This window comes from Oryx dammah, unplaced genomic scaffold, assembly GCF_014754425.2.
Source record: "Oryx dammah isolate SB20612 unplaced genomic scaffold, SCBI_Odam_1.1 HiC_scaffold_11056, whole genome shotgun sequence".
Classification (NCBI taxonomy): Eukaryota; Metazoa; Chordata; class Mammalia; order Artiodactyla; family Bovidae; genus Oryx; species Oryx dammah.
Window position 1 is genome coordinate 2189658 of NW_024080450.1, and position 6902 is coordinate 2196559.

Here is a 6902-nt window from a genome sequence, read left to right on the forward strand (position 1 = left end):
ACTGTTTTAATGATATATGATAGCACTTTTATATTAAGGATAGTAGTGTTAATGTGTCATATGTGGCAGTTATTTTCTCTAGTGTTTTGTAGCTTTCAACTTAGTACCTGTGTATATACTTTGACCATGTAAAGTTTTTAATTCTTTTTGCCATGCCATGCAGCTTGCAGGATCGTAGTTCCCCAACCAGGGATTGAACCTAGGCCCCATGCAGTAAAAGAGTGAAGTCCTAACCACTAGACCGCCAGGAAATTTCTTGAAGCTTTTAACTTTTATGTAGGTAAGTTTCAATTCTTTCATTTTCCCTTCTCATTTCTTTTCTTCTCTCTGCTCGCCCCGCCCCATACTTCTCCTCCATTTGCTATGTTTAAAAGCTGTCACTAGTCCAACCTTGTAAATATGTTCTCCCAGGTTTTCTCTGGTACTTTCATGGTTTCATTTTTTGTATTTAAATCTTTATTCCATCTGGAAGTTCTTTTGATATAAGGACTGAGGATTATTTGTAATTAGCTGAACTTTGTTTTTCTCCAAATGGTGAACTGGTTTGTCTATTTTAATATTCAGTTTCTCTTAATTCATGTGAAATGCCATTTTTATCATGTACTAAATTTCCTTAAAATACATTTTAGTGTCTGGTAGGCCTTTCCTTCTTTTTTTACAATTTTCCTGGCATTTTTTAGTATTTTTCTTCTTTTATATGAGCTTAGGAATATTTCTGGTAGATTCCCCTAACATCCCAGTGTGATTTTGATTGTGATTACAGTGCTTTTATATATCAGTCAGTTTGGGAAGAATTAACTTGTTCATAATGTTGAATCTTCCTCTCTGTAAACAAGTTATCTTGCTGTGTCTTCTGCATTGTTGGTAGGTGGATTCTTTACCACTGAGCCACCAGGCAAGCCCAAGTTATAGTTTGATTTGCATTTATTAATAATTAGTGATGTTGAACATCTTTTCATGTGCCTTCTGGGCATTTATATGTTGTCTTCTTTGGAGAAATGTCTAGTAACATCTTCTGCCCATTTTTCAATTGGGTTGTTTGTTGTTGTTGAGTTGTTTGAGCTGTTTATTTATTTTGAGATTAAGCCCTTGTCAGTCACATCATTCACAAATATTTTTTCCCATTCTGTAGGTCTTTTTTTTTTTTAATGGTTTTCTTTTCTGTGTAAAAATTTGGAAGTTTGATTAGGTCCCATTTGTTTGTTTTTATTTCTATAGCTTTGGGAGACTGCCCTAAGAAAATATTTGTGTTGATTTATGTCAGAGAATGTTAACGCTCTCTTCTAGGAGTTTTATGGTACCATGTCTTATGTTTAAGTCTTTAAGTCATTTTTGAGTTTATTTTGTGCATGGTGTGAAAGTGTTGTACTTTCATTGATTTGCACACAGCTGTCCAGCTTTCCCAGCACCACTTGCTTAAGAGACTCTCTTTTTCCCCTTTTATATTTATTTTTGCCTCCTTTGTCGAAGATTAATTGACCGTCGGTGTGTGGACTTATTTCTGGGCTCTTTATTCTGTTCCAGTGATCCGTATGTCTGTTTTTATACCAATACCACACTGTTTTGATTGCTGTATACTTAAAAAAGAAAAAGAAAACACGTCCTGATCATTTCTTCTTAAAGGTGCTTTTTGTTGCTATCACAAATGAGTTGTATGAGCTTTTGGTCTCCTTTCTTACCATTATAATTTATTTCAGTAGTGTGCTCTGTAACTCTCACCAGATCACAGGTATCCATGGAGATAGCTGGAAATAACTGGAGGCATGGTAGGAGCCAGTTTCATAAGGGCTTGAGAATTTCGCTAGGATTTTTTCTTGAAAGCTCTTGAGAGATACTGGAAGAGTTTAGGGATAGGGTGGTATAACATCTAACAGCTGATTTTTCAGGAGTAGTGCCTGTGAGGCACTGTGCTAGACTCTCTATAAATATTGTCATATTTTAGTCACAGCAACTTTGTTTTACAAATGATTTGATCATATTTACATTTTAGAACAACCATTTAGATGTTAATTTGGAGGATAGATTCATAGGAAGCTTTTATGATGAGAGATTAGATTAAAATTGGTAAGGCTGGAACTTCCCTGGTGGTCTAGTAGTTAGGACTCCGTGCTTCTAATGCTGGGGGCACAGGCTCGATCCCTGGTTGGGGAACTAGGATCCTGCAAGTTGTGCAGTGTGGGGAAAAAAAAAGTAAGGCCTAAGGCCTATATAGTAGAAATGGAGAGGGAGGGAAATATAAATATAAAGGTAGAATCTGTAGGTCATGGTGACAGGATGCTAAGTTGATGGAGAAGGAGTCATGGCTGACTTCCAGCTTTCTGTCCTGAGCAAGAGGATGGTTGGGGACGCCCTTTCTGAGATGGGGAGACCTAAAAGACGAGAAAGAGGAGACTGTGATGGGGTCAGAGTTGAAGGGGAGGAAAGATGAGGGGAGTTTTGGGTGTGTTGAATTACTGCTATACTTTTTTTCTTTAAAAAGGAAAGAAAAATTTTATTAGAAAACACAAAATGGAAAGTAAATTCGAGCTAAAATGCAATTTTAAATGCTTGTATGAATTAAATTAAATTTCTTACAACGCTTAGGTTTCAACTGACTATGAAGCCTAGTGGGGTTGGAAATTTCTTTTTTTGAGTGTCACCGATTTGTTCTGGTTTTCCTCTTTATCTCTAGGACTACACATGGTCTTGGTCTTCTTTATGAACTATTTTCCCTTCCAACCCTCAGGCCCCCAGTTGTTAGTTTGTAAATAAACTTTTAATTTTGAAACTGTTTTACATTTATAGAAATGTTGCAAGGATAGTACAGAGAGTTCCTATATACCTAATACCTAGTGTTCCCTATTGTTAATTAAAATGGTACAGTTGTCACAACTAATGATCTAAAATTGTTCAGTTCAGTCGCTCAGTCATGTCTGACCCTTTGTGACCCCATGAATCGCAGCACGCCAGGCCTCCCTGTCCTTCACCAACTCCCGGAGTTCACCCTGACTCATGTGCATCGAGTTGGTGATGCCATCCAGCCATCTCATCCTCTATCGTCCCCTTCTCCTCCTGCCCCCAATCCCTCCCAGCCTCAGAGTCTTTTCCAATGAGTCAACTCTTCGCATGAGGAGGCCAAAGTACTGGAGTTTCAGCTTCAGCATCATTCTCTTCAAAGAAATCCCAGGGCTGATCTCCTTCAGAATGGGCTGGTTGGAACTCCTTGCAGTCCAAGGGACCCTCAAGAGTCTTCTCCAACACCACAGTTCAAAAGCATCAAGTCTTCGGCACTCAGCTTTCTTCACAGTCCAACTCTCACATCCATACATGACCACTGGAAAAACCATAGCCTTGACTAGATGGACCTTTGTTGGCAAAGTAATGTCTCTGCTTTTGAATATGCTATCTAGGTTGGTCATAACTTTCCTTCCAAGGAGTAAGCATCTTTTAATTTCATGGCTGCAGTCACCATCTGCAGTGATTTTGGAGCCCCCAAAAATAAAGTCTGACACTGTTTCCACTGTTTCCTTATCTATTTCCCATGAAGTGATGGGACCAGATGCCATGATCTTCATTTTCTGAATGTTAAGCTTTAGGCCAACTTTTTCACTCTCCTCTTTCACTTTCATCAAGAGGCTTTTTAGTTCCTCTTCACTTTCTGCCATAAGGGTGGTATCATCTGCATATCTGAGGTTACTAATATTTCTCCCGGCAATCTTGATTCCAGCTTGTGCTTCATCCAGCCCAGCGTTTCTCATGATGTACTCTGCATATAAGTTAAATAAGCAGGGTGACAATATATAGCCTTGACATACTCCTTTTCCTATTTGGAACCAGTCTGTTGTTCCACGTCCAGTTCTGACTGTTGCTTCCTGACCTGCGTATAGGTTTCTTAAGAGGCAGGTCAGGTCGTCTGGTATTCCCATCTCTTTCAGAATTTTCCACAGTTTATTGTGATCCACACAAAGGCTTTGGCACAGTCAGTGAAGCAGAAATAGATGTTTTTCTGGAACTCTCTTGCTTTTTCGATGATCCAACGGATGTTGGCAATTTGATCTCTGGTTCCTTTGTCTTTCCTAAAACCAGCTTGAACATCTGGAATTAAGTTGCCTCAGTCATGGCCAATTCTGTGATCCTACGTACTGTAACCAGCCAGGCTCCTCTGTCCATGAGATTCTCCAGGCAAGAATACTGGAGTGGGTTGCTATTCCCTCCTATAGAGGATCTTCCCGACCCAGGGATGGAACTCAAATCTCTTACATCTCCGGTGTTGGCAGTTAGGTTCTTTACCACTAAAGTCAACTGGGAAGCCCCCTAGTTCCCTGACCAGGAATAAAACCTGGGCCCCCAAGTTCACTCCCTGATTGGGGAACTAAAATACTGCAAGCCACCATGCATGGTTGGTAAAAAATAATTGAGAATTTCAGGATAGTGACAGCAGAGCATTAAACCAAGCATGAGGCCCTTCTGAGCATGAGACCCTTTGTGATAGCATATCACACAGCATGTAACTGGGCCTGTGTAGAAGTGGTAAGTAAAGAGGGCCAATATTAAAGCAGTGGAAGTGGGATTGGAGACTGGAGAGCTGTAATGCAAGATACTAAAGAGGTAAGCCTAAGGAATTGATTGATGATTAGATGTGGCAGGTGAGTGGGTGGATGAAACATGGAATGTTAAGTTTCAGATGGGATAATGCTATTCACTGAGGGAAATCAGAGAACCAGGTTAGCTTTGAGGGGAACATAATTAGTTCAGTTTTAAACATAGTAACATTTAATATACAAGTATCTATAGAAAAAGAACAGGAGAATACAGTTGGAACTGATAGTACTTACTTATCTCTGATGTTGAGGACCAGGTAGGAGGTGGTGGTTGGTTGGAGCTGTTAGCCTTTTAAAGAAAGAATCCATGCGTTTCTTGTATAATTAAGAAATAATATTTTTATTCATGAAAATCAAGTCACAAAGTATTAATGTGTTTGTAAGAGAAATGGGTTGAATCTGAAAGCAGAAATTTATAAAAGTTTGTAGTAAAAGAAAGGCATTTATGATAGAAATAGATTTGTAACCACATGTTTTCTGTTTCCAGTAATACACAAAATTCAAAATAGGCTCTTAGTGTCCTGTTCTGTAATTTATTTACTTAGCACCTACAGTCTATGGGTTGCTCTACAGGGTGTATAATTTTAAAAATTTACATTAAATTTTACTTTTATGTTTTATCTCTGTGTGATCTTGGGAAAATTACCAAGTTTCTCTGAGTATAATTTCCTTATTGGTAAAATGGAGATGAAACAAACTTTTCTGGGAATGTGAGAATTAAATAGGACTATAAGAAAAAGTTCTTTGTAAACTCTAAAATTTGTAAATTCATACAGTGTGGCTCTGCACCCTTCTTAGTGAGCCTCCTGTCTCTTTTCCAGTTTCATCTCCCACAGCCTTCCTTCTCAAACTAGTTTTCTTACCACTTCCTGAACATGCCTTGGCACCTCACCCCCATCAAGGCTTTGTTTAAATATCACCTTCTCAAAGAGGTCTTGTGGCTCAAACGGTAAAGCGTCTGCCTACAATGCAGGAGACCCGGGTTCGATCCCTGGGTTGGGAAATCCCCTGGAGAAGGAAATGGCAACCTACTCCAGTATTCTTGCCTGGAAAATCCCATGGACAAAGGAGCCCAGTAGGCTACAGTCCATGGGGTCGCAAAGAGTCGGAGACGACTGAGCCACTTCACTTCACTTCACTTCTCAATGAGGTCTACAATATGTACCCTATTCAAAACCGCAGTCTGCTCTTCCTCTTTAGCTCTTCATCCTCAATCCCACTAACTTTTACTCACTTCACACTCATAACAGATTCCTTACCTCTTCCTTCTCTACCCACTTCCCAATAGAAATGAGATTTCATAGAGATCTTTGTCTGTTTGTTTTATGATGTATCCCAGGCTTCCCTGATGGCTTAGATGATAAAGAATCTGCCGGATAATTCCATGGACAGAGGGGCCTGGCAGTCTATAGCCCATGAGGTCACAAAGAGTCGTGATGTGACTGAGCGACTAAGCACAGCCCAGTAGCAATCGACTATCACTTTACTTTTTTCAGGCATATGGAACATTGCCTGGTACAGATTAGGCACTTAATACATATTTATTGAATGAATGAATACATGAATATGCATTGTGCCAGACTTTAAGCCAGGCACCAGGTAGATGTGAAAAAGCAAAGATGGTTCCTGCCCTCATTGAATATCCAGCCTAGCACTATAGTGGTTTCTCTGCCTGTCTGGGCTGCCCTCCTGCAGGAAATGTCAGAGTGACTAATTGCTGAGTTCAGAGCAGGCTTTCATCTCAGCAGTAAGCATTTTTCAGATAATTTTGCTTTTAAGTTTTTTTTTTTCCTTTTTTAAAAAAATTCTAATGGGAAGAGGAGGGAAAAATAGAAATGTCTTCTCTTTGTGTTAGTTGCTCAGTCATGTCTGACTCTGTGATCCCATGGACTATAGCCCACCAGGCTTCTCTGTCCATGGAATTTCCCAGGCAAGAATGCTGGAGTGAGTAGCCATTTCCTTCTCCGGGGGATAGTCCCAACTCAGGGATCGAACCTGAGTCTCCTGCATTGCAGGCGGATTATTTACCATTAGTCATTCTAAATTAAAAGGCAACAATTTCCCCCAATGCAAGGCAGAATAGTATCCCCTTTAAAGCACCAGGCCTTATAGAAAGAGGCCTTATAGTTGAAAGAGGTCATGGAGTAGAGCTGGGTTACTTTTTTGTTCTTTTTTTTTTCAACCTGAATAAAAAAGGTGGTTGTAATTTTCCATGCTATTGAAGAATGAAAAGATATGCAGTAAGCATGTTTATTGGGGCTCCCCAAATTGCTAAGTGGTAAAGAATCCGCCTGCTAATGCAGGAGCTGCAGGAAACCCAGG